The 24518-nt window shown below is 45.2% G+C and overlaps 1 long non-coding RNA gene across 3 annotated transcripts in view; it reads right to left on the reverse strand.

Moving 5' to 3' along the window:
- The window catches only part of LOC144807688 (uncharacterized), a 76960-nt gene that overhangs the window by 41877 nt on the left and 10565 nt on the right, over nt 1-24518 (reverse strand). Inside the window, exons 1-3 of one of the 3 annotated variants that reach the window (XR_013606381.1) lie at nt 19469-19518; nt 17527-17645; nt 7432-7501 (exon numbers count right to left, since the gene is read on the reverse strand). This is a non-coding gene — a long non-coding RNA (uncharacterized LOC144807688). Of the gene's footprint in view, nt 1-7431; nt 7502-17526; nt 17646-19468; nt 19519-24518 lie in introns of those variants that run through there. The other 2 variants (XR_013606380.1, XR_013606382.1) reach the window with 2 other exon arrangements.

Raw genomic sequence — 24518 nt, forward strand, 5'->3', positions numbered from 1 at the left:
CATGGACTTTTCAAGAAGGGTATCATAGGTCTAGAATAGATTATACCATAGCATTGTTGCATCTATTTCATACATTTCTGTCTTATCAGATAGTGGGAATAGATATAAGCGACCACGATCAACAAATAATGGAGTTAAACCTAAATGGCCTAAGATTTGAAAACTATATTACACTTCCGGGAGAAATAACGACAGTAAATTATAAGAAACTTTATTGGTCAGATAACACCAAAGATTCTATTACAAACACTGCGCAGGCAATTGTTGATTTTCACTTTGAAGGAGATTATTCGAATGCTGTCGAAAAATGGTCTTTTTTCACACAGCAATTAATTACCAGTCAATCTCAATAATATGCTAATAAAGGTTAGTGGAGGAAAAAAACAGCATGTTCATTGGTGAAAATTTAGTTTGAAAGCCATCAATTAAAAATAATACGTAACAGAATCCTGAGATTGGTAAAAAAGTTCCCAGTTAATTTAATTTACAGAGTAAAACTTAAAAAGATAAATACAGTAGTAAGGAAAATGGTCTGGAAGGACAAAATGCAAGAAAAGCAATTGTTGTGGGCAAAAGCTCTATATGCTTGCAAAAGGAGTAATCCAAGAGCCTTCTGGATTCTAGTAAACAAACTGAGTAGATCTAGTTGGAAATCTACTTCATCAACAGTAACTGAATCTGAATGGGTATCATTCATAGATATGCATTTGAATCCTACTCCTAAGATGGCTGTGAATTCTACTGATTGGGCTATGAATTGGAGGAGAAAAGAAAGATAACTCAAAACCAAGTATGTATATTAACAAAGAATCAGAGATCCAATGGTGCCCCAGGCCCAAGTGGGATTTCCGCTGTGTTGTATAAGGAGAAAGCATCATATTAGTCGAGCTATCGAACAGCAGTATTTAATTATGCTCTCCAATCAAGAACAGTCCCCGAGGCATGGAAGGGATCTATAATTTCTCCTATATATAAAAGTGGGGATTGGTCCCTCCCATCCAATTACAGATTAATTACGCTCCAAGATACTGAAGCTAAATTAGTTGCATCGGTTCTACTTAAGGAGTTAATTGATTGGGCTAATGAAAACCATTTAATTCCACCGAACCAATCGGGTTTGTACACGGTCAAGGTACAACAACAAATGTGTTAACACTGGGAATTTTAATGGAAAAATATCAAACAAAAAAATAGCCATTATATTTATGTTTTGTTGATTATAAAGCTGCCTTTGACTGCGTAAATAGGCAGATTTTATGGAGGAAACTGGATCGTTATGGCATTAGCTCCAGCCTTTTAAATGCAATACAATTGTTATATACTGATACCTGGCCACAAGTCCAGCTAGGGAATGGCTCAAAGCTTTAGAGGAAAATATTAAAAACTCACGGCCTAAAGCAAGGGTGTGTTTTAGCTCCATATTTATTTAATCTATTTTTATCAGACTTTACTCTTGCAATGAACAATGAGTTAGCAGACTCACCAAAGCTGGCTGAGAAACAAATATCAAACTTATTATACTATGATGACGTCGTCCTGCTAAGCCAAACAAGGATGGTACGGCAGCGATTAATAAACAAAACATCAATGTATTCAATTGAGAACAAAATGACAATAAACGAAACAAAAACAAAAGTAATGGAAGTCAGTACCAAGAATCGGAAGGGCAGTCAATACAAATGGTACCACCAAAAGCGAGAGCTAGAAAAAGTTCAATGTTATAAATATCTTGGGATACTGTTTGACTTACTCCAGTGTCGAACACCCTGTCTGAGCTCACGCCTGTGGTCCAGCTGGCCAGAGTGTGGGCTCAATTGCTGACGGTCGGGCCTCCAGAGGAGCTGCACTTACCGACAGGCCAGGTGTGACTGCTACCTTGGGACTGCTGATCTTCAGGCAACTGCAAAGAAAAGACAGAGTGGGTGCCCTACTGAATGCAGCCCTACATCCAGGACAAAAGCACTCCACAAAAGCCTGCTGGTGGGTCACTGCTCTCTCGAGTGTTCGGGCGTCCCATTCAAGTGTCGGGAAACAGGAAAGAGACCCAGATAAGACTGACTCATCCTGTGAAAGGGTAAGACGCTTACGACAGAGCATACACGCAATGGGGTGACGGGAGTGACAGAACTGCACCTATACTATATTCATGATACTCCTAAATGCCCATTTAGGGGAAGAGGGTATCAAAACCAGACGCACCTGTCTGCAGCAGATGCTAATCTGGCATGCCTGCACTATCTTTCCACCCAGACTGTCCATAAAGTTGATTTTAGAGCCAATACACACATAGCAGGGGGAATCTCAGACCAATCCCTGGTGGAGGTGCAACTCGGTGGTCCGGTTGTGGACTTCATCCTACCCCCTAGGGTTGATCCGTGATATTTAAAAGACAAGACGTACAAAGCTTGTATGAGAGATAGAGCAGAATTCTATTTTAAGGAGAACGGGCGGCCTGTTGAATCAGCCTGCGTGCTATAGGGTGAATTTAAGGCAGTGATTCGCGGCCAGACACAAGCCTTGATTGGGAGAATGTCGAAGGAGCATAAATTGAAGTGCGAGGCTCAGGACAAGGAATGTGCTTTCCTGGAGGTTGGGTTGGCAAGTGGGGAATCAGTTTCTCTCCCATTACACCATCAACTGAAGCAGCACACATTAAGAGCACTAATGGAAAATAGCAGGCACTCATGCGCTGGCTACCCAGCATTGTCTCTATGTTGTTGGTGATAAAGCCAATGAGTTGCTTACATGGTTAGAGAGACAAGACAAAAGACGGAACTGGATCCTTGAGGACACTGACAACAAGGGGACGGAAATACTGGGAGAGACTTCCTAAAAGACCCGACCCTGCCAATGCTAACAAATGAGGAGCGAGACGCACCAGACCAAGACCTAACAGTAGACTGAATAAATAAGACAATAGGAGCCTTGCAAACAGGGCAAGCGACGGGGCCTGATGAGCTCCCGTTAGAATTATATAAAAGCATGATGGATAATATCAGAGAGAGCCTCCAGAGTAGGTTTCAGACTGCCTGAAAATAAGGGTGTCTCCCGGAGGACCAAAGAACGTCTGAGGTGGTGGTCATCCCAAAAAGGACGAACCAGCAACTGAGTGTGGGTCTTATAGACCTTTCTCCCTGCTTAATATTGAGACTAAGGTCCTTGCGAACGCCCTGGCGATCTGCCTGCGGACAGTAATTGCAACAGTGGTTCATCCTGATCAATCGGGCATTATGCCACACCAGGGAATGCGCTTAAATCTCCGACACCTTAATGGAGTACCACATGCAATAGGGGATTCCTTTGCTGAACCAGTGGCGCTGCTGTTAAGCTCTTGTTTGTGTCCCCTCTAGCGCGCATGGGCCTCAATAATACAGTCTACCGAGTCGTTGCCGTTCAACAGGGATGTTCCTTGTCTTCTATGCTCTTCACACATGTTTGGGTTCACCAAGACCTCTCATATGGGGTATTCCTGTTGATCAGGATATAATATCAACTGGAAGAAGTCCTTAATATTCCTGCTGGTGGCAGGGACCCTGCGGCTGCACTCTAGGTGCACAGTTCGGGTGGCACTACATGGCTTTAAATATTTGGTTGTGTTCATTACAAGAGAGCACAGGCAGAAACATACTCCCGAAATTAGACCGTCTTCGCTGGGATGCCCCACACTTGCGGGCACTCCCACTCTCCTTACTGGGCCGGGTGGCCCTATTTAAAGTGATGACCCTCCAGGGTCTCCTGTACATTGTGCCAAGACACAGGTACTTTGTAAAACTCTTTTTATTGAACGAATGCTCAATCGATAGTGTTGACACCGAAAATACGGTGCACATTAGTGAGAGTGATTAGACTAAAAACACAAAGTCTGCAAATATAGAGTGAGTAACATAGCTTGGCTTGTCCTGACACTCCCTGGCCAAATCCCACTACATAATACTAGATTGCCCTTTATCGAAGGCAGGTAGTCCTCCCAAGGTTCTGGAGGTCGCTGGGCTGTAAGACGACTTGACTTTTGGTTCTGGATCATCCAGGGATGCAGACAGGCCAGTAGGACTGGGACCAAGTCCATAGTTCTCTACAGAGCCTCACCAGCAGAGAAGGCTGCAGTGCCCGGCTCTTCTTAGGTCGCCAAGAACTGACATTCAGGGTCTGGGGATGCCACCTAAAATCTTGAATTAAGGGTGCTACAAGGGAGTGACAGGTAGAGGCTAATGGGCCCCTTTCCTGGGGTGTCCATACTCTCTATCATGCCCACCTCCTGTGGGCATGGGGACACAGTCCTAGCCCTGATTGGATAAGTCCCATCATCTTCAAGATGGTGGGCACTACAAAGTGTACTTCACCTCGCCTCCAGCACCTGAGGGGTAGAGTTGACAGAGGGGGCGGAGGGCACACCTCCTGTTCTATCTAAGATTTCCCACCTATCCTTGCACCTAAAAGGGAGTGAGGCCAGGAAGATCGCTTGCTCCCTCTAACAGGAGAGGCTGGGGTTGCATTACGAAGGCGGCAAGGCCTTTGAAAATCCCTGCCACAGATGGCTCTGCCTGACCAGGGGGAGGTGTGAGCACCCAGGAAAGGCATTGTTATCTACCTCAAAGTGTGCAGGCACTCTCCCCGTGAGGACAGAACACACTCTGGTGGTAGCAGGCTGGCTCAGGTCAGTCGGTGATCACATTAAGGATTGGTGGATCTTAGGGGACGCAACTAAGGGGGCCTCTGTGTGCAATGTTTAATAAATCGGACACTGCAATCAGCGCAGGTTTATTATGCTGAGATGTTTGGTACCAAATATCCCATATTTCAGTGAAACCTTCATGGAGCTGTGGAACTCGTAATGGCAAGTGTCCAGCCAATGTACTTACTATAGAGCTTCCCTGGTCACTTACAATATCCAGGAATCGACAAGGATATTGCAGGGGCATATCTGCTCATGAAGATACGCCCTCACAGGAGATATCCCTAAAGCAGCGGGCACCATAAGGCCTGCTAGAGGGGTGTCTTACCTATATCTCAGACAGTCCTTATGGGCATCACATTCAGGGATGTGTGCCATGTTGACTCTTCAGTTTTGTCTGCACCAAGACACACAGCTGCAGTGGCAGTATATATGTATGTATGTATGTATGTGCTTGGTGAGGGGTCCCTTAGGATGGCATAATTTGTGCTGCAGTCTTTAGAGACCCTCTTTAACAACAAGGCCTTTGGTACCAGAGGTATCTTTTACAAGGGACTTATAAGTGAGCTAATGGGGTGACAATCGTGGAAACGATAAGTACACTTTAGGGAAGGAGATCAGCTCAGGGCACCTAGTTGGCAGGGACCCTGTGCACTTCCAGTAAATACTATATTATTTTCCAGGTAAAAAGTGAAGGCTAACCATGTCCAAAACAGGCCCTTTCCTACATTGAGACATTTTTCCTAGGACAGCGAAAACTCTACAGCAGGCCTTGCTCACAGTCCTTCTACTGTGACTGCCACTACTGAACATTAATCTTGAATTGTTAAAGCAGGGCCAGGATCTGGACAGGAGCCAATGAACAGGAGGGCAACTCACCAGATAATAGAACTCTTCTGTCTTCACACTCACTCAGAGAGAACAATGCCATCCCATGTATTGCAGGAGAAAGAGGCCACAACCCTCAGTGAAACACTCAGCTCTCAGATGGGATTCGTTAATAAGAATACAATGAACATAACGCGTCCCTGGGGACCCCACAGATACACCGTTCCTACCAGTACCATAAATGCTTGGGGTCCCGCAGGTAAACCTAACAGTGCTACAAAGGCTTAGGGGCCCTACAGGTAAACCTTTCCATACCCAGTGCTACAAATGCTATGTGCTCAGTGCAGCAGGACTGAGCGCTCTAGGGGCGCAATTAAGTTGCTTGGCATTTATCTACCCTTAGCTAAGCCACGTGATAAAGGCAGTAGATCAGGATGATTCTCTTCGATCAGAAGCAGCTCTCACTATCGAAAAGGTGGAGACCCTGGTATAACACAAATGCAGACATGCGGCTAGGCTCTACCAGGACATGTTGTAAACTAATAATTTATGTATATGTAGGATTAGATTGCATTGCAGGTTAATTGTTATTTCACTATTTTCCGCCTACAACATACAACATAGATTCCTCACGAGCGCCCCCTGATGAAGGGAGAACCCCCAAAATGAATTGGGCAGACTAAATTTGAATTTACTTGAGGAACAGTGGATTTTGAAAGTGATTCTATGAGAATAAATATGCTTAAACTGGAATACAGGTGGATTTGCTTCCAAGGGAAGGAGACATTGATGCACTTTTACGGGTACAAGCTGTGGAGCAGGAGACACAGACCAGATCTAGTCTGGCGCTATATAAACAACTGTAGCCAAATACATCTACCTTCTGGCACGCGATGAGTGGATTACATAAACATGACAACAATGAATGAAAAATACACGGCATGCATAGACAAGGTTTGCTATGTAACCTCTGGACTCCTGTAAACCTAAACAAACACCAGTAATCAGACACTAGGGACATCACCTGAAGCTCCTAAGTTTGGGTTTTTAGGATAAGCTATTTTTAGGTGTCTTCTTTTATTCCAGGATGGGCACTAGTTTTAGCATTGTCATCTCTTATACTCTGCATACCAAGTTGCTGACTTTCTTTCACGCATTCCTCATTTCCCCGAACAGGAAACGTCTGGGGGTGGGGTGTGTCAGGTAGCCCCTGTGGTAGACGATGGGATAGAGGATAAGGAGTGTCATGCCATCCCTTCATATATTTCTCCCCTCCTATATTCACAGTCCCCTTTTACCAGTTGTCTGCTTTGCTGTCATCAAGAAGTGGAGAGAGGGGAATCGGCAGGTGGCCCTTTGAGCCAGAGCTGAGGTCGGACATCAGAGGATACACGCTTAAAGAAGGCGGGGCGGAGAGCGCGTCAGGTTGGTCAGTAGTTGATCAAGCTGCACGCAGCACAGGAACGCGAGGCAGAGAAACCAGCGGGGGAAGACCGGAAAGACAGAGAAGGCCTAACAGCCTTCCGAGAGAGAGAACCGGAGCCCAGGGGCGGTCACAGTTTGTCGGCGAGCGGAAAACCCGAACCTGGCGGAGGAGGGAAAGCCGAAACAGAAGACCAGACCTCACTGAAAGACGTGGAGTCACCACGCCACGGCCCCGGAGTGACGTGACTCTTCAAGGTGCGTGGGCGTCTACGGGGCTTTTGGAAAGGGGCTGAGTTAGAGAGGGACGGGAGGGGAGGCTAAGGGGTGAAAGGGACCCAGGGAAAAGGAAATAAGTGAGACGGAAAAGAAAGACAAGAGCAGAAATCATCGGCTACTCTATTTCCTTTGGTTGCTCCAACCTCTACCCCCTCCCTTGACATTTATGCATAGCTATTATTTATCCTTCACATCCTCCCTTGATTAAACCCTAAAGCAAAAACACTTACCTGAGTCTTTTCCTTCTGTCCGAGAGACGACCGCAGCCGAGGCTCACCTAAGGGACTGAAGTGGAAGACCCTGTGGGAAAGAAGAATATAAAAGAGACAATCAATCATTGTGATTTCCTGTAATACTAATAAAAAGTGCATACCAAGAAATTATTCAATGCAGTGCTCCTTCTTGCCCGACTCTTCTACTACGGGGAGCTACATACTTTCCCTACAGGGAATGGGAGACAGATACACAGACACACACACGGGAAAGCATAATAGGAAAACGCTACATAGTTTTTATATGCTTGCATATGTACATTGTTTTAGAAAGATGGTGGAACTATTTATTTTGTTCAATGTGCTTATACTGCTAATTACTTTTGTCTGCTTCTATTATCATTGCATATATTTACAACAAGGGGTGGTGAGGGACAGAGTCTCTGAATTAAGCAGAATACTCTCACCCTGTCAAGAGATCATGGCTAGATCCAACACCGTTTTTTAGCTCACTGCACCATCCCAGTTTCAGAACCTGGCTGTATGCAAATTAGTCTGTTCCTGTCCCAGTGCATGATGGGAACAGGGCAAACAAAACTACAAAAGCCAATTCTTACACTGGGAAGGAAACAAGCTTCCGGGGACCGGTTTCTGGCATTACAGCCGTCTTCGGCCCGGCTTGCTTGAATCCTGATGGTGCAATGAGCAAGGGACTCATGTCTGAGTATACCCTTCCACGCTTAGGGTGGACAAAAATATGCACTGGGCCAGGGACAGACTAATTTGCATACAGCCAGGTTCTGAAACTGGGATGGTGCAATGAGCTAAAAAATGGTGTTGGATCTAGCCCTGATCTCTTGACTGGGTGAGAGTATTCTGCTTAATTCAGAGACTCTGTCCATCACCACCCCTTGTTGTAAATATCTATTATCATTGCAGCACATAAATTTTATACAAGAATTACGATGGTTCAATAAATAAAGAAAATGCTAATGTTATGTTATTTTAATTTGATTTCGCACATGAATTACCCCTAAGCAGAAACTACTTTAAGGAGAAATTTAGGATTGGTACGTAGAACCACTCAATCTTTGTGAAGCTGAAAGAAAGGCTCTTGTATAGTTAATGCCTGAAGTTCATCAACTCTCCTTAGACAGTTTATCGTTATGAGGAAAGTAACTTTCCATGACAGGAATTGTAACGGACATTTGTGCATTGGTTCAAAAGGCGGGCCCATTAGCCTTGGAAGGACTATGTTTAAGTTCCACTCTGGAGCAGGGGGAATACTTGGCGGTATAACCTTTTTTAATCCTTCCATGAAGGCTTTAATCACTGGTACTCTGAAGAGAGATAGGTGTTGTCTATTTTGCAAGTATGCAGCTACGACTCCCAGGTGTAACCAAATGGATGTGTGAACTAATCCACATTGCTGTAAATGCAACAGATAACAAATGATGTTCTGCACAAACGCATCAAGATGATTGATATTGTTGTTGTTACAATAGGAAACAAAACATTTCCATTTGCTGCATAACATGCTGTGGTAGTAGGCTTTCTAGCTTCCTTGAGAATATTCATACAGTCTGGTGGTAGTTGTAAATAACAAACTATGACTTCAGGAGCCAAATCGTTAGGTTGAGTTCTCTGGGAATTGGACGTCCGACTTCCCCATGGATCTGAGTTAGGAGACAAGGTGTGAGATGTAGCTTTTGATGTGGAACCACTGAGAGTTCTAACAGGGTGGTGTACCAAGGTTGCGAGCCTATGTGGGGGCTATTAAGATCTGTGTGAGGGAAGTTTGTCTGAGTTTCCGAACAAGTAATGGAATTAGCAGGAGAGGCGGAAAAGCGTAAGCAAATATAACTGACCAAATCATCCATAGGGCATTGCCTTTGGATGCTGGTTGTGGGAACCTAGATGTAAAGTTTGGGAATTTTGCGTTGTGTACTGTTGCAAACAGATCTATTTGTAGAAAAGCCCATTTTTGAAAGTAGGGAAGAAGAACTTGGGGATGAAGTTCCCACTTGTGTACTTGCTGCCTGTGTCTGCTAAGCAGGGCTGCAATCTGATGGCCTACCCCTGGGAGGTGTTCTGCTAGGAGATAGATTTTTTGGTGAATCGCCCAATTCCAAATGCTTTGTGCACAGCGTGACAGCTGGAGAGAGGGAGTCCCTCCCTGTTTCTGTAGGTATTACATTGCTCTGATGTTCTCCGTGCGTACTAAGACAGTCTTGCTTACAAGTTGGGTGAGAAAAGCTTTGAGTGCTAGGAACACTGCTAGAAGTTCCAGGTAGTTGATGTGGAGACGTTTGTGTTTGTCCGACCACAGCCCCTGGACTTTGTAATGTTGAAGATAGGCACCCCAACCGGTTACTGTGGAATCGGGTCTATGAAAGGCCGCCCGTTTGCTAAGTTTTGAGGGTTCCATCACTGCAGCGAGCGATGGTTGCCACTGTCTACCAACACTAGGTCGGGGTCGCAAATTGCGAGGCTCATTAGTATTAATGAGCCTCCCGCAATTTGCGAGCCCAATGGGAATGCCACCCCTACCAGGGATGGTGGCCTGCTGGGCTCAGCAGACCACCATGTCTGGGACTGCTTTTTAATAAAGCAGCTATTTTTTTCCTTTCTTTTTTTTTAAATGCAGCCCGTTTTTCTTAAAGGCCCTTAAAAAATATGTTTAGACACAGTCACAAAGTGGAAGGGGTACCCTGGGGACCCCTTCGAAATTGAGACTGCATTACCACCCTCTTGAAGAGGGTGGTAATGTGCAAGTGTTTTGCGACCGCAATTGTGGTCACAACACATTCACAAATAGCATTGCGGACGCAATTAGGGAGGGAATGCCCCTTTCTAAATGCGACTCGCAATTCCTAAATAGCGAGTCGCAAATAAACTGTGACTCGCTATTTTGGAATTGTACATGGCCAACGGTGATTTTGCATGTGCAAACGGGTTCGCAAACCCGTTTGCACATGCAAAATCACAGCATACATCTGGCCCCTGTGATTGATTCCACTGACTCTCGACATTGTTGCAGAGGACACATGTGAAGCCTTGCATGAGGTACGATTGCAACGCAGGATGCCATCATTCCCAGCAGATTCATGAAGACTTTGGCTGGTAATGATTGGTTGAGTTGAAACTGTAATAGTATGGCCTGGATACTCTACTGAAGGAACTAAACAAATGGATTAAAGATAACGAAACCCTCCCCCACTACCAGACTGGCTTCCAGAAGGGATGTTCCACAATTGATAACATCGTGGCCATGTCATACTTGAGCCAGCAAGCAAACTGTAAAAACAACAAACCAATTTTCACATGTTTTGTAGACTATTCAGCCGCCTTTGACGGGGTACCCCGAAATAAGCTCTGGAAAAAACTGAGCAACTGGCACATCCCAGCAGGACTCTTTAACGCCATCAAAGTAAAACTAGCAGACAATATTATAACAAAGAAGTGTCGGACAAATCGTGCATTAAAACAGGGCTGCGTACTCGCCCCTACGCTGTTTAATCGATACACTGCAGATCTGGGGAAGAAGCTTCTGAATGCCAGCCTTGTAACTCCAAAAATCGTGAGAAACAAACTGGAAATTTTACAATATGCTGACGATTTAGTGGTAATGGACCACACAAAAATTGGGCTGCAAAGAGGGCTAGAAGCCTTAAATAAGTACAATGAAATCAATGAGCTCATAATCAACGCACAAAAAACAAAAGTTGTTGTTTTTGGCCACTTCCCAAAAAAAGCCTCACTGAAATGGCACGTGGGTAAGGAAATTATCACAACCACGCGCTCATATAACTATCTCGGGTGCTGGCTAAGTGAAACCGGCAAAGCTACATCACACACACACAAAATGAAGGCCAGAGCCCAGGCAACAATCTTTTCGATGTGCAAATTAAATGAGCTCATGCAGAGCCCAACGTCAGCACCCATCAGAAAGGTACCACAAGCCAAGATCAGGGCAACCGCAGGATATGCACAACAGGCATTCCCAGGCAAAATGGAGGGAATGTTGGATAAAGTACAATGCCAGGCCTACAAACGTATTTTTAAACTCCCCAAACACACTTGTCACAGTTTAATTTGTTTGGAGTTTGGCCTAAAGCAACAAAGTAAGGAATGCTTGGGAACACATGCTAAATACTTCTACCAAGTTATAACAGCCCAAGCTGGAAGTTTAAAAAGTATGCTTAAGCCAATTTACGGAGAGACCGTTAATCCGTGGCATAGTTACAAGGACAAAGCAGTGGAAACGTTGGGGCTGGCAATTGAAAATTGGAAGGATGCACCAACAAACTACCTGGCGATTAAAAATGCAATAAACAAACAATGTCTTCATTTGTCATATACAAATGACCTAGCAGAATTCGTAACAGGAAGAGGTCCACCCGGGTTGGCAACATCATATATAGGGCACAAAACACAGACCTACCTCAGCCAAGCACTAGGAAGGAAAGCACTCAAAAACATCATATGTGCCAGACTAATGCCCCTCCAAATTAAAGAGCTAAACCCTGGGTGGAGGTCCCTGGAATACAAAATAAGATGCAGATTCTGCAACTACAAATACGAATCTCTGTTACACGTGATTTGCTGCTGCCCTGAGATGCTCTTGCCCCGACTGATCTTTTTAAAACAAATCTGGCTACGACACGGGGTTCGAAGAGTAAAAAAAGCTGTTTCTGTACTTTTCTCCTGCACTCTTCCATCAGACCTGGCCAGGTTTGGGAAATACATGGCCAAGCTTCGAAAAAGGCTTACGGAAAATGAAGGGTCAGGCATGATGAAAGTCACTTCAGACCAATAAGCCAACTTGCCCCACTAACCAGATGGATAAGACATCATTTTAATAACTATAACATTTTAAATTACGCAAGCAACTCACTAATGTGGACACACTGGTATATGCTTGCTGTTTTTATTTACGAATGTACAGATACAAATATTAATACACACATTTCTTTTTATATATTGTTTTTGAAAGTTTTGTATACAAATGTATTTTTTAGGATTGCCTTTCTTTCTAAGATGTATTGTAAATGGTTTTAAGTAACTGTGCAATATAAATAAAAATACACACATAAAAAAAAAGATATTGTGAATCCTGGCTATATTGGGAGAGCCTAAAGCATTGAGAGTGTTGATGGAGGCTCCCAGATAAGATTGCACTTGTGCCGGACACAGGTGAGATTTTTGTGCAACTATTGTAAAACCCAACTGGTGAAGTAAATGTACTGTTGTCTGATTGTGTAGTGTCCTTGGTGAGAGAGAGGATGACCTGGGTGTTGTGGGCGTAGGATACTATACTGAGTCCGTGCTGTTTGACGATGGTGATGAGGAGGGCCATGTAGATGTTGAAGAGCGTGTGGCAGAGCGACGATCCTTGTGGTACTCCGCAGTTGATTTCTGTGGGTTTGGAGAGGTAGGGTGGCAGTATGATTCTTCGGGTTCTGCCGGTGAGGAAGAGTGGATCCAGTCAAGGGCGGTTCCCTGTATGCCGGTGTCGTGGAGTCTGCCGGTGAGTGTGCGGTGGGAGACGGTGTTGAATGCCGCAGAGAGATCGAGTGGGATCAGAGCTGCACTGTGCCCTTAGTCGAGCAGGGTGTGAATGTTGTCTATGGCAGCGAGGAGAGCGGTCTCGGTGCTGTAGTTGCTGCGGAATCTGGATTGGGAGGGGTCGAGATGGGAGGTTTTTTTAATGAATTTTGTTAGCTGGGCATGGACGATCTTCTCTGTGACTTTGGTCATGAAGGGGAGGAGGGAGATGGGTCGGTAGTTCTTGAGGTCGGTGGGGGCGCTGAGGGCTTCTTGAGCAGGGGTCTGCCTTTGGATTTGTTTCCTCTATATACTCCTCTGTAGAAACCTCTAGAGGAAAAGGATTGGATGTTACCTTTGTAAGAGGAAGCATTTGAGCCTGAGGATGTTGTTTTGGACCTGCTATGTAAAACGAGCGGTGAAAGGAGCCTCTATTGGATGGGGACTGGAGTGCTCCAATGGATTTTGCTACTTCAGTGTCCTTTTTCTTCTTTTCTAAGGATCGGTCAACTACAGGACCAAACAGGTGTTCTTTGTCAAAGGGAGTGTTCAAAACGGGTTGTTGAACCTCTGGAAACCCTGAGATCCTAAGCCATGCATGCCTTCTAAGGAGAATGCTGGTATTGATCTACCTAGCTGCGGTGTCTGCTGCGTCTAAAGCACATCTTATTGAGGACTTAGAAATTAGTTTCCCCTCTTGAACTAACTGCTGTGCCTCAGTTTTGTGTGAGTCTGGGAGATATTAGAGCAGTTGCTCCATCTCATCCCAGTGTGCCCTGTCGTACCTAGCTAGTAGGCCCTGTGTGTTTGCGATGCATCAATGGTTAGCGGCTTGAACAGCTACTTCTTCTTTAAGGGAATCTTATCAGAAGTGTCCTCTCCAGGATGCTTGTGTTTTGCTGGATTTATGTCCAGTATCAGGATTAATTAAAATTTTCTTTTGTTTGGCATCCAATTTGGCCTTAAGAACGTCTAAAATTGGTTCTGGAGGCTCGAGAACATTGTCCTCGGATTTCGGCTAGTCTTTAGAATGTTTCAGCTCAGAAGCGAGATTGTGTTTCGAAGCGGAGGGTTTCGGCTCAGAAGCATGTTTGTGTTTCGAAGCGTAGGGTTTCGGCTCCAAACCAGATTTGTCCTTGGAGCCTGATGATTTCGGATCCGAAGGTAATTTCTTCTGACTTGATCCGGAGCTGGAAGGCTTTACGGTTTGTTTTGGTGCCGAGTCGAGGGACGTGGCGTTGGAAACATTGTCTCGGTGCCGACTTTGGCCAGAAAGCAGAGGTGGTGCCGTAGCCTTATGAGTTTGAGAAGAGGATTTAGGGGCAAGGGGTCTTCGGTACTCACGGCACATCTTGGGACTCCAGATAGATTTCGAGCTCGGAATCTGACTCTGGAATCGAGAGGGCCTCTTCTTCTACGGAGGACGCTTCTATCTGTTCGTGGTCAGATTCTTCTGCAAAGATATCCAGAGTGTGTTGAATGCTTTGGCGCTGCCTCTCTCGTCATCGAGCCTGATGATCGGGTAGAGTCCTCTTGGACGGAAAGGACTTACAAGAGTCGGAGTCTTCCTCCTTGTGCTCCATAGAGAGGCATAAGTTACAAACTTGATGTAGGTCGGTGCGAGGGTACTTGGCGTGGTACCAAGGAAAGAAACGGAATGAAGTCCGTTCCATTTGTAGAAGGCTGGCCCTACGTAGCCCGACGGTTGCCCACAAGGTTTCCTATCAAAAATTGAGTTTTTGTCGCTCGATCTGAAACACAGAGAACGAAGAAGTGCATTCTGAAACAATACTGTCAAGGGTAGAGTGGACTGCGCACCGAGGGGAACCCGAAGAACAGTTTCGGAGCGCAGCAATACACATCCGAACCCGTTGGGGGTAAAAAAACAATCTAACAATGGAATCAATGCCCATGTGCACTATCACCGAAAGGAGGAGTCACCTTACCTTGTGACTGGAAAGACTTCTTCAAAGAAAAAACAACTTGCAAACATCCGGACCCAACACAAGATGGCAAGAGTATGCAAAGCATATGCATCTACAGCACACATGCCTCGAACAGAGGATTAATGGCCCCAAACCTCTGCCGTGGTATCTGGTCATGTTGTGGCTGAGTGTGCCATGTGATGTGGCAGGCTATAGTGCTTGGTGTGATTTGGTCATTTTTGACAAGGTGTTGTGCTGAACGGTTAGGCAATTTTTGATTTTCTTTGTTTTTGGGATCGTGTGATATAGTGCGATACCTACCGTATGATGTACGTAAATAAATTACATTGCTAATATACCATAAGGATGTGGGGTGAATGTTATTAGGGACAAAGCCTTGCTGATTATATGCAGAATAACAGGTCTGGGATGTCACTACTGACTAGAGCAGGTTAGCCGCTGCACAGACCTTGGGCATTGATCCTATTGAGGATAATATGTGACGGGCACTGGTGACTGGAGCTGGCTAGCAACAACGCTAGCCTCTGGTATTCATTACAGGCAGGGTAACAATACATGTCAATATTGACTGGAACTGGTTGGCAGCAGAGTTGACCTCTGGTTTTCAATATTTGCAGGATTTAAGGTACAGGGGTCACTACTGACTGGAGTTACTTAGCAGGATAATAGGTCTCAGGGAGACAATCTTGACTGAAGATTGTTAGTATGATCACTAGTCCCAAGGTGCTACTAATGACTCAAGTTGGCTAGAATGATAACAGGTCCCAGGGGCCAGTACTAACAGGAGCGGGCTAGTAGGCTTACATACAGGTCCAAGGGGCCACTACTGACTGGAGCTGGCTAAAAGAATAACAGGCCCAAGGGTGGTGGGGGTGCGAGTGGCACCAGTGACCGGAGTTGGCTAGAAGCATTGACAACATTTGGTATTGATTAAATGCAGGATTCCAGCTCACAGGAGGCACTGCTGAATACAGCTGGATAGCAGCAGTGGTGGCCTCTAGGAAGAAGGAATTGAGAAAGCATAACTGGATATACTGGTTTCTTTAATACCGATAATTGGTTACACATGAATGCCACAACGTGCATTGATATATTACATTACCAAATTACAATATTCTTATATTAATTTGATGTGACTGTTCACCTTAATATGCCTGTAAAGTTACATGATTCTATTAGGGCCCAGAACCCTTTTATTTAGTGATGTCCATCTGCACACTTTCCTGCATCTTGTAGTAAATTGAATATTGACAAACGGAAGTGTTATTTCCAGAAACAGTGACTTCTGCAGCTTGTCTGTGTATCTTTGATCTGCACCTCACGGACTCCTTACATTCCTCTCGAGAGAAGATCCTGGCTCCTACTCATTAGTGTTGTTTCAGTAACTGTTTCTATCACGTGTTCATGTTTCAATGACTTGTATTAGGAGAAAAGTGTATAAAATACATTGTGTAGCATTAGCATTATATACCCCAACTTGCTTTAGGGTGGATGCTCTCGTCCATTGCAAAGACAATTGTCACTTGGTAGTTTGCTTGGCCTTTTGCTATTTTTGCATTAAATGTATGATAGATTTGTTGGCCTCCAGGTGTGTTGTGTTTTATTTTACATAGCACAAGAGATGACGAGGAAAAATTACAGTCCAGTATACACATTCTTCATATAAATAAACTCACAGTATACAGTTCTGGAGGTTCAGTCCCACAGACCTTATCTCTGACTGAACACCCTAGGAAGCATGTGCTTTTCAAACCAGTTGCCCTCTGATGCGGCGTCCGTCCTCGTTATTGGATAAGTCAGTATGTCCTGAATTTTAGGAGGGTTACCGTATGTAGTGCACTCTGTTAGGCAGGGCTCACCTGTGGCAGTAAGATGGTAATAGGCACCTATCACCTATGCACGGTGCAGGGCTTTGAGTTACAGAGCTCCTCACGCTGTGGAGAAGATTAGGTCACATTTACCCATTTTCCCATATTTGGTCCTGATGAAATGCCAACAGATTGCTCCATGACTACACAAGGCATGAAAAACGTTGACCTGAAGTATAGACCCCAGCTTACCAGCAGGTCCATAGGTGATCGACACTTTCTCACAGTGATAGGGGCCATTAGTTCCTCAATTTCTTTGCCACTGTTTTTAATCTCAACATGGACCAGGAAGATCACATGAACTATATTGTGGCAACTGGTCGATAGTTGATCTTATATTCAGACTTCACCAATCTCACATCTTATGACACAACATCCTCTGTCCTACTATGCTCATTCGGCGTACTTAATAAAAGATCCGCAACAAAGTCCCCTCTGGTGGTGTCCGCCAGGCATTGTAGTGCCGGCCTGGTGAGGAGTATAGCCCGATGATGAAGCATGTCACCTTCAGGTGAGTGAACGCAACTTAAAAGCACATGCTTCCTAGGGTGTCTGGGTTCAGTTACAGATAATGTCGCTGGGACTGAACCTCCGGAACAGTGTACTGTGATTTGATTGTTTTTTATTTTAACAAATGTACATAGCAGATATTGGCGCTTGCTTGTTTCACAAAAATGATCGGATACCTGCCTCAGAGCGCACTTCTTACAGACGAGTATGGGGTTATCATGTTGCTGCTACAAGCTCCTTACCTGTGCGAGTTATCGGGAACGATGCAGGGGCAGACCCAAACCAGCCACACGTGGAGATCAATGACAAATACTGGAGAATTAACAGAGCTTCCAAGCTGGTGACCATTACTTAATTGACCCTGAAAATAAAAGACGTTTTTAGTATTCTGGTGACTCATGACCATAAAAACAAAGGTTATAAATTCAATATTATGCAAAATACTTAAAAAATGGAACTGGATGTGCTGAATCGGATGTTGTCCCAGGTCATGCATGACACCTTCCACCACTATTGCTTATGGGACTTGTAGTTTTGTTTTTCTCATTAAAAGGATGGGTTCTAAAGTCCCAGTGTTCTAAGCGATGTTAGTTAAAATCAGAGGCTTGAGTGAGGGTGAAGCATGACTCTCCTCTGCTTAGCAGCGAGATGACTGACAGTTCCCCAGCCCTTCCATTCTTTGACAGACAGAGGCTCGTCGGCCATTCATATTTGTTTGCAACGACAAAGAAACCTTTATTGCAGCTTGAGTCAACTGAAGAGATAAAACCCCTGGACATGTTTAATTACCTACTGACAAACATGAACAATCAAGAACATGAGTTTCTGTAAAACTATCAAGCACCCAATCATAATCAGCCGCCCTTCACACCCAGAAATTCTTGAGGCTTTGAAGAGGATGAATTGCACGTGGTATAAGAGGAACACTACATCGACTCAAAGCTCTCTTCTCAGGGATGTAATGAAATGCCAGCCTCATGGCACACTTAGCCAGCTCTTCACCTCCTCCTCCTATCAGGGCAAATGAGTCTGCAGCAAAGCATCGCTGGCTTAATTCCCCACCGGCCCAGGCAAGGTGGTCAACTCCATACTCCTCCAAGTCAGCAAGCACTCTGGTCGAGCCAGTCCTAACCCCACATGAATGTTCCCCATCACAACTATTTTAATGGTACTAAGTTATATTTCTGCCAAATGATTGAGTCAAAAATTGAAATGTTTTACTTTGAAGTGCTGAAAGAGAAATCATGAAGTTTTTCAATATTTCGGAGTCTGCCACAGTACACAGGAGCATTATTTCTCTACAGCAGCAAATCATGTATGTGCCCTGTAGAAAGCACGTTTGAATGAAACATGGAAGGCATTCCAGCTAAAAATCAATGCAACAACATAGAGTGCAAGATAACTTGTGTTATTATTCCAACAGAACGAAATGCCATTCCTAATGTGTACGTCATTTTAAAGACAAACACAGAAAAATGTACGGTCAGTGTTGTTCTTCTGCCTGTTAAAAGCAAACCTCCATTAATGTGTCAGGAATTAAAACACAATGAGAAACCCTACTCTATGGCAGGGTGCTGCCTGCCACTATATTGCAGGTTACTTCCAACATAATCTGATTTATACATACATACTCCAGGGTGCTGCCAGCTATCGGGTCTGCACACAGCAGTCTGGAGCCACTCAGGAAGGAGGTAAGCTCTTCATTTCATCTTAAGCCCTTAGGTTACATTCACAGCCTGATGGGTCCTGAGAACTATATCCTCGCTCTAACTGCGCCGAGCAGATAGACGCAGGCCATCATAGGCTGTGGTGTGTGCTGGGTGATGCCTGGCATCTTATTATCGATGGCGGGAGGATGGAGCTCTGATAAGAGCTATTACAAGAAGAGCAGAGAAACAGGACCACAGATCGCCACAGAGCGACAACTGCCCAGAAGCTGAAGAAAGAACTCTGGAACAGCAAACCTCCTGCACCCTGGAGATTCTCCAGGGTAAGCAAATGATGGTAATGAAATGCAAACTGCAGCATTAAGGTCACACACTACAACATCTTTCCCTTTAAACCGAAGATAACAGCCTACAATAAAAAAATAAACAAAAAGCAACAAAACTAGAAAATGCATTTCCAAATGCTGCAAAAGAGAAACTGTTAATACAAATGAACAATATTAAACTTTGTTGGTACCTTAGTAATGTGCTTACTTCTTGGCTTCACTCCATCTGCAGCAATAACGCCCGGCCGGAAGTGACGAGCAGGACCCTTTAGGGTAGTGGGACACTGGGCTGCCCGTGTGCCATCTTGTGGCACTAAGGGGGCCGCCCTCTTATGAGTGTCGCCTGCGGGGACGTGTCGGTCGGCCCGCACTCCCCTGGTTTCTTTTGACCACCTCAGCCTGGCCCGCTGAACTGCTGGTTTATTTAAAGTGTGGTTAGTCACAAGAAACAAACTTTGTGTTCTTTTGCGTTGGCCTGTTTTATCGCGCACGTAACACAAAGATATGAAGAGTGCACGTGTGGCTGTCTTTCTCACACTCTGGGCAACACTAAGGGCACCCAGTCCCAACCCCTCAATATGTCTCATAGAGGGTCCTGGGTGCTCCGAGGGGTGCCAGCAGCTCTTTACAACCAACCTGACGATACAGATATGGGGGGGGAGGGGAGGTGGGAGGGGCAGCCTTCTGCCTGGCTCCTGCCCTCAGCCTTACGTTTTAGTTATCGATCCAACATTAATCGGTAACTACAAAGAAAAGAAGCATACTCATCTGGGATGCTGTGCCAGCATGGCTAAACATCGGCAACGCGAATAAGTCCCTAAGGCGATACCTGTTGGCTTTGCCAATGCTTGTTACTTCCTAGGTCCAGGCCTGATTGACTTTGCATGCAGAAACGCGTCGGCCTGTTTCTGTAAATTTTACTACACAGGATTTCCTCGTTATCACAATGTCTCCTGCTGGCGCAGTAAAGCCCCCCCACCCCCCCTTTAAGTTGTAGTGAGCCCTCGCTGTGTCAACAACACAGCATTGAGTAACAAGGAAGCCCCCCCCCAACTCCCCTTCTCTATGGGCTGCTCGCCTGTGCTTGTTGGTGCCTCCCCCAGCGATGAGGGGGGCTTCTGTGACTGCAGGGGAATGAAACAGACGCGCGCTTATGTCAAATGCGAAGATGAAAGATAGACGCCCTTTCATCTGCAGAAGTAATGTACTTCAAACTCGCGCTGAAGGGAGATTTGTTTTACACGGAAAGTTTGTTTTAAACTATTTAAATATTTATATTCGGTTGTGTAATGAGGTTGCCTCTGTTTCTCTATCCTGTGTGCGTGTTTTTTAGTGGGTTTTTTTTTTGTCCTCATTTGCCTGTACCTGATAACCAGAAATTATGTAGCCAACCACCTATCCATGCGCCCCAGATTGAAGCGCACGTTCCACCACCATAACCTTGTGTACCATCCTGGCGGGAGACTTAATCTGGGTTTACTGAGGTATTGATGGCGAGTGACAGACTGCCAAACCCATCCCAAACTCCGTCAAGGTAGAGGTTACCACCAGGCCCAGCTCATGTCTAACGGAACCACCACAAAGGACCCTGGAGTTGGAGGCCTAATCATAGGACCCGGGGGGAAAAAAACAAAAATCCCCGGTATAAGGCTTATTACCACTAACTCCAAGAAATCAAAAGATTCCAAAAGGTGAGGTTGTTACTGCCACAAGATCTGGCCAGATCGACCTTTGATGTTTCGATAAGGGATGATAACCAACTGGAATGTGTTGGTGCCTTGGAGTCGATCCAATGTGTACATATCTGTCGCCGCGCGAGTAAGATTGCATAGAACAACAATTGCGTTGCTGGGCCAGAAACAATGTCATCCATCCCAGAGATTACCAATGTTAGTGTGCAGGGTAAAGTTACTTTAAGTATCGAGCCCATTGTAAACAGAACTTCTGCCCAGAATACCTTAATTGGGGGACAATCCATAAACATCCATAAACATGTGAACATCTGATGCGCCCTGGAGATTACACTTGTTACAACATTTTCCAGGTTGAAACTTCGCAAGCCGTTGTGGTGACCAATAAGCACGATGCATCGAGAACAAGTGATTCCGCCTCAACCAAGCAGGCTTGACAGTTTTATAAAGAAGAGTGAATGATCTTATCCACCATTCTTCCCCTCGAAGGTCCATGTCCATGGCCCACAGTTCATCCGGGAGTTCAAAGTCTCCATCTACCTCCTCCAATATAGCCCAATACCAGTGTGCTACCTCCTTGCCCCCTGGAGGTTTCTCCACAAGCTGTTGTTCTAGCACACTACACCTCCCCACTAGGGTATTCTTCTGAAGTAGCTCTCTAGACCAGCTTACAAGTTGTGTGTATTTAAACCTTGATAGTCTTTGGCCGACCCCTTCGTACAATTTATCCCACTTTATTAATGTCCCGCCTGCCAGCAAGTTGCCCCATCTCAGTATCCCCCCCTCTCTTAGGGGTATCGATAGGTTATCTCCCAAGCACAAAGGGAGCCCCGGAGACCCCCAGATTGGTGCGAGATTTGATTAATAGGCCAGCCCTGCAATCCTCCTAATCCTAGTCCAGGCTCTGGCCAGCGATTGCAAGACCTTCAACCTCACCTTTTTGAAGAACTTCTGTTCCCCAAATTTAAATAAAAATCCGTCCATTGGCAGGCCCGTTCCAGTTAGCATGGCCTTAAACATTCTCCCTGCTGATGAATCAGTTGGGGTTTTCAGTTGCATTCTGGAAAATGACAGCTGAAAGGCCCAGGCGTAGTATTGTATGTCTGGAAGAGAGAGCCCGCCCTTTTCCCTCCTCCTCCTCAGTTTCTTCCAGGCTATCCTAGTGGACTTGTAGTTCCATATGAATGAGTTAATCTCCTGTTGGCATTTCATAAGTTGCTTTGGCTCAAATGCTAGAGGAATACAGTTAAAAATAAATGTGAGCTTAGGTAAGATTGACATTTTTATAAGACTCACTCTCCCATAGATAGTCAGCGGGAGAAAGGTCCATGCCTTTAAAAGCGCCCGACATTCTCGGGAAACCCGATCCAGATTGACCTGGGGTATATTCCCGGCCTCCTGGATGATCTTAATTCCTAAATAGCGCATTGAGTAAGTTAAGTCCAATTGTGTGTTGTTAAGATTCCATGCCATTATTTCGTACCCCGAGATCTGCCCGAATTCTACCGCTCTCCTAATTACTGTCGGGAAGGCCTGAACAGGGTCTGCCGTATAGATAAGGATATCATCCGCATACAGACCCAGACATTTCACCCATCCGCTATACTCAAAAGGGATAATATTATGTTCCTCTCTCAGTGTCTGCGCAAAAGGCTCTAAGTATAGGTCAAACAGGAGTGGGGAAAGGGGACAACCCTGCCTGGTTCCCCGTGAGATTTTAAATGGCGCTGTGAGTATGTCATTGACTAAAAGTTTGGCGGCGGGGACTCTGTACAAAAGCTGGATGGTTCGACAGAAGTTCTCACCTAGCTGAAACTTCCTTAATACTGCATCCAGATAGGGCAGGTTGACCCTATCAAAGGCCTTAGTGGCGTCTAGGGTTAATGTAGCCACGGGTAAGGAAAAGGTTGTGGCGATATCTATAGCTGCGACCAGGTCACGGGTTAAATCTGCCAACTGGCGCCCCCTTATGAATCCCTTTTGGTCTTCATGAATTATCGAGCCGATCTCGCTTGCCAGCCGTGCTGATAGTACTGCGGCGAAGATCTTATAATCGTTATTTAATAGCGAGATCGGCCGATAGGACCCACAATCAGTTGGATCCTTACCCGGTTTCGGTATAAGAACTATGGTTGCTTCACTCCACGAGTGCGGAGGCACTAACCCATTTGTGAAAATGTCGTTAAATAGCGCTGTCAATGTTGTTACTAGGACCGGACACAGAACCCGGTATAGTTCCCCGGGAAGGCCATCTAGCCCTGCCGCCTTCCCTTGCTTCAGTTTACCTATCACCTTACTTACTTCAGCCTCCGATATATCCCTATCTAGGCGTTCTGTCTGATCACCCGTTAGGGTGGGCAGTTGGATCCTGCTTAGCCATGAGTTTCTTGCCGGGGGGTCATCTTCGATATCCTTGGTGTAGATTTTTTGAAAGAACTCCTGAAAAGCGCAACCAATCTCCGTGTTAGTAGACCTAACAGTAGAGTCCCCCTCTTTTCGAATTCCACTTATAAACTTTTTAGATTTGTCTGTTTTGATCTTCCAGGCTAAGACCTTACCAGCTGCCTCCCCATATTCAAAATTCGAGATCTTACTTGCCGCCCACCTCTTCTGTACTCTTTCCTGTAATACTTTGTCCAGCTCTGATTTCACCTTTGCCCTCTCTTGTTGCTCAACCGAGGATTCCCCTGAGGTACCACACCTCCTATCCAAGCTCTCTAGTTCTCGTTCTAAATTCCTGATTTTTTCTCTATAGACCTTTCCTCTATATGAGGCTCGATTCGTAATATACCCTCTTAAAAAAGCTTTAAGGGTTTCCCATACAGTGCTAATTCCTGCTGCATCCAAATTTGTTTCTAGGAATTTAGCTACCTCCTCTGATAGCAGGTGGTCTCCGCCTGATCTAACAAAATCGTCCGATCAAATGACCAAGACGAGTGTTTTTTCTGTTGGGTGACATTCAGGGAGAAGGCAATCGCTGAATGATCTGAGAGATGAGGGGGTAGATACCGTAACCCCTTCACCTCCTCTTTGATATTGTAGCTAAAGAGAGCATAATCTATCCTTGAGCTGTGTCTATACTTAAGGTTCCTGTATGAGACCCCGGGAGCAAGCCCCGCCCTTTCTCTCCAGACGTCTGCCAACCCCACAGACGACATCAGAATGGGCCTTGATTTGGATGATCCCATCGCTCTGGAGCCAGAGGACTTGTCGAGCTTGGGGTTCAAAACGATATTAAAATCTCCCATCCATATAATAGGGTCATTCAGAGTGACTAAGGCCCCTTGTATTTTTTGAAGGTAGGACGGATCGTCTTGGTTTGGACCATAATAACCTACCAAGATATATTGTTGACCGTCTAGCTGCATTTTACACACCAACCACCTCCCACTAAGGTCCTCCTCATAGGTCAAGATCTGTGCTTTTGCTGATTTTTTAAACATAATGAGTATTCCACGGATGTTAGCAGTCTGGTTTGTGCAAATAAATTTGTCGACCCACCCCTGTGTTTTCATGATTGTTTCAACCTCATGTTTGAGTAGGTGTGTCT

This window comes from Lissotriton helveticus, chromosome 1_2 (assembly GCF_964261635.1).
Source record: "Lissotriton helveticus chromosome 1_2, aLisHel1.1, whole genome shotgun sequence".
Taxonomy (NCBI): domain Eukaryota; kingdom Metazoa; phylum Chordata; class Amphibia; order Caudata; family Salamandridae; genus Lissotriton; species Lissotriton helveticus.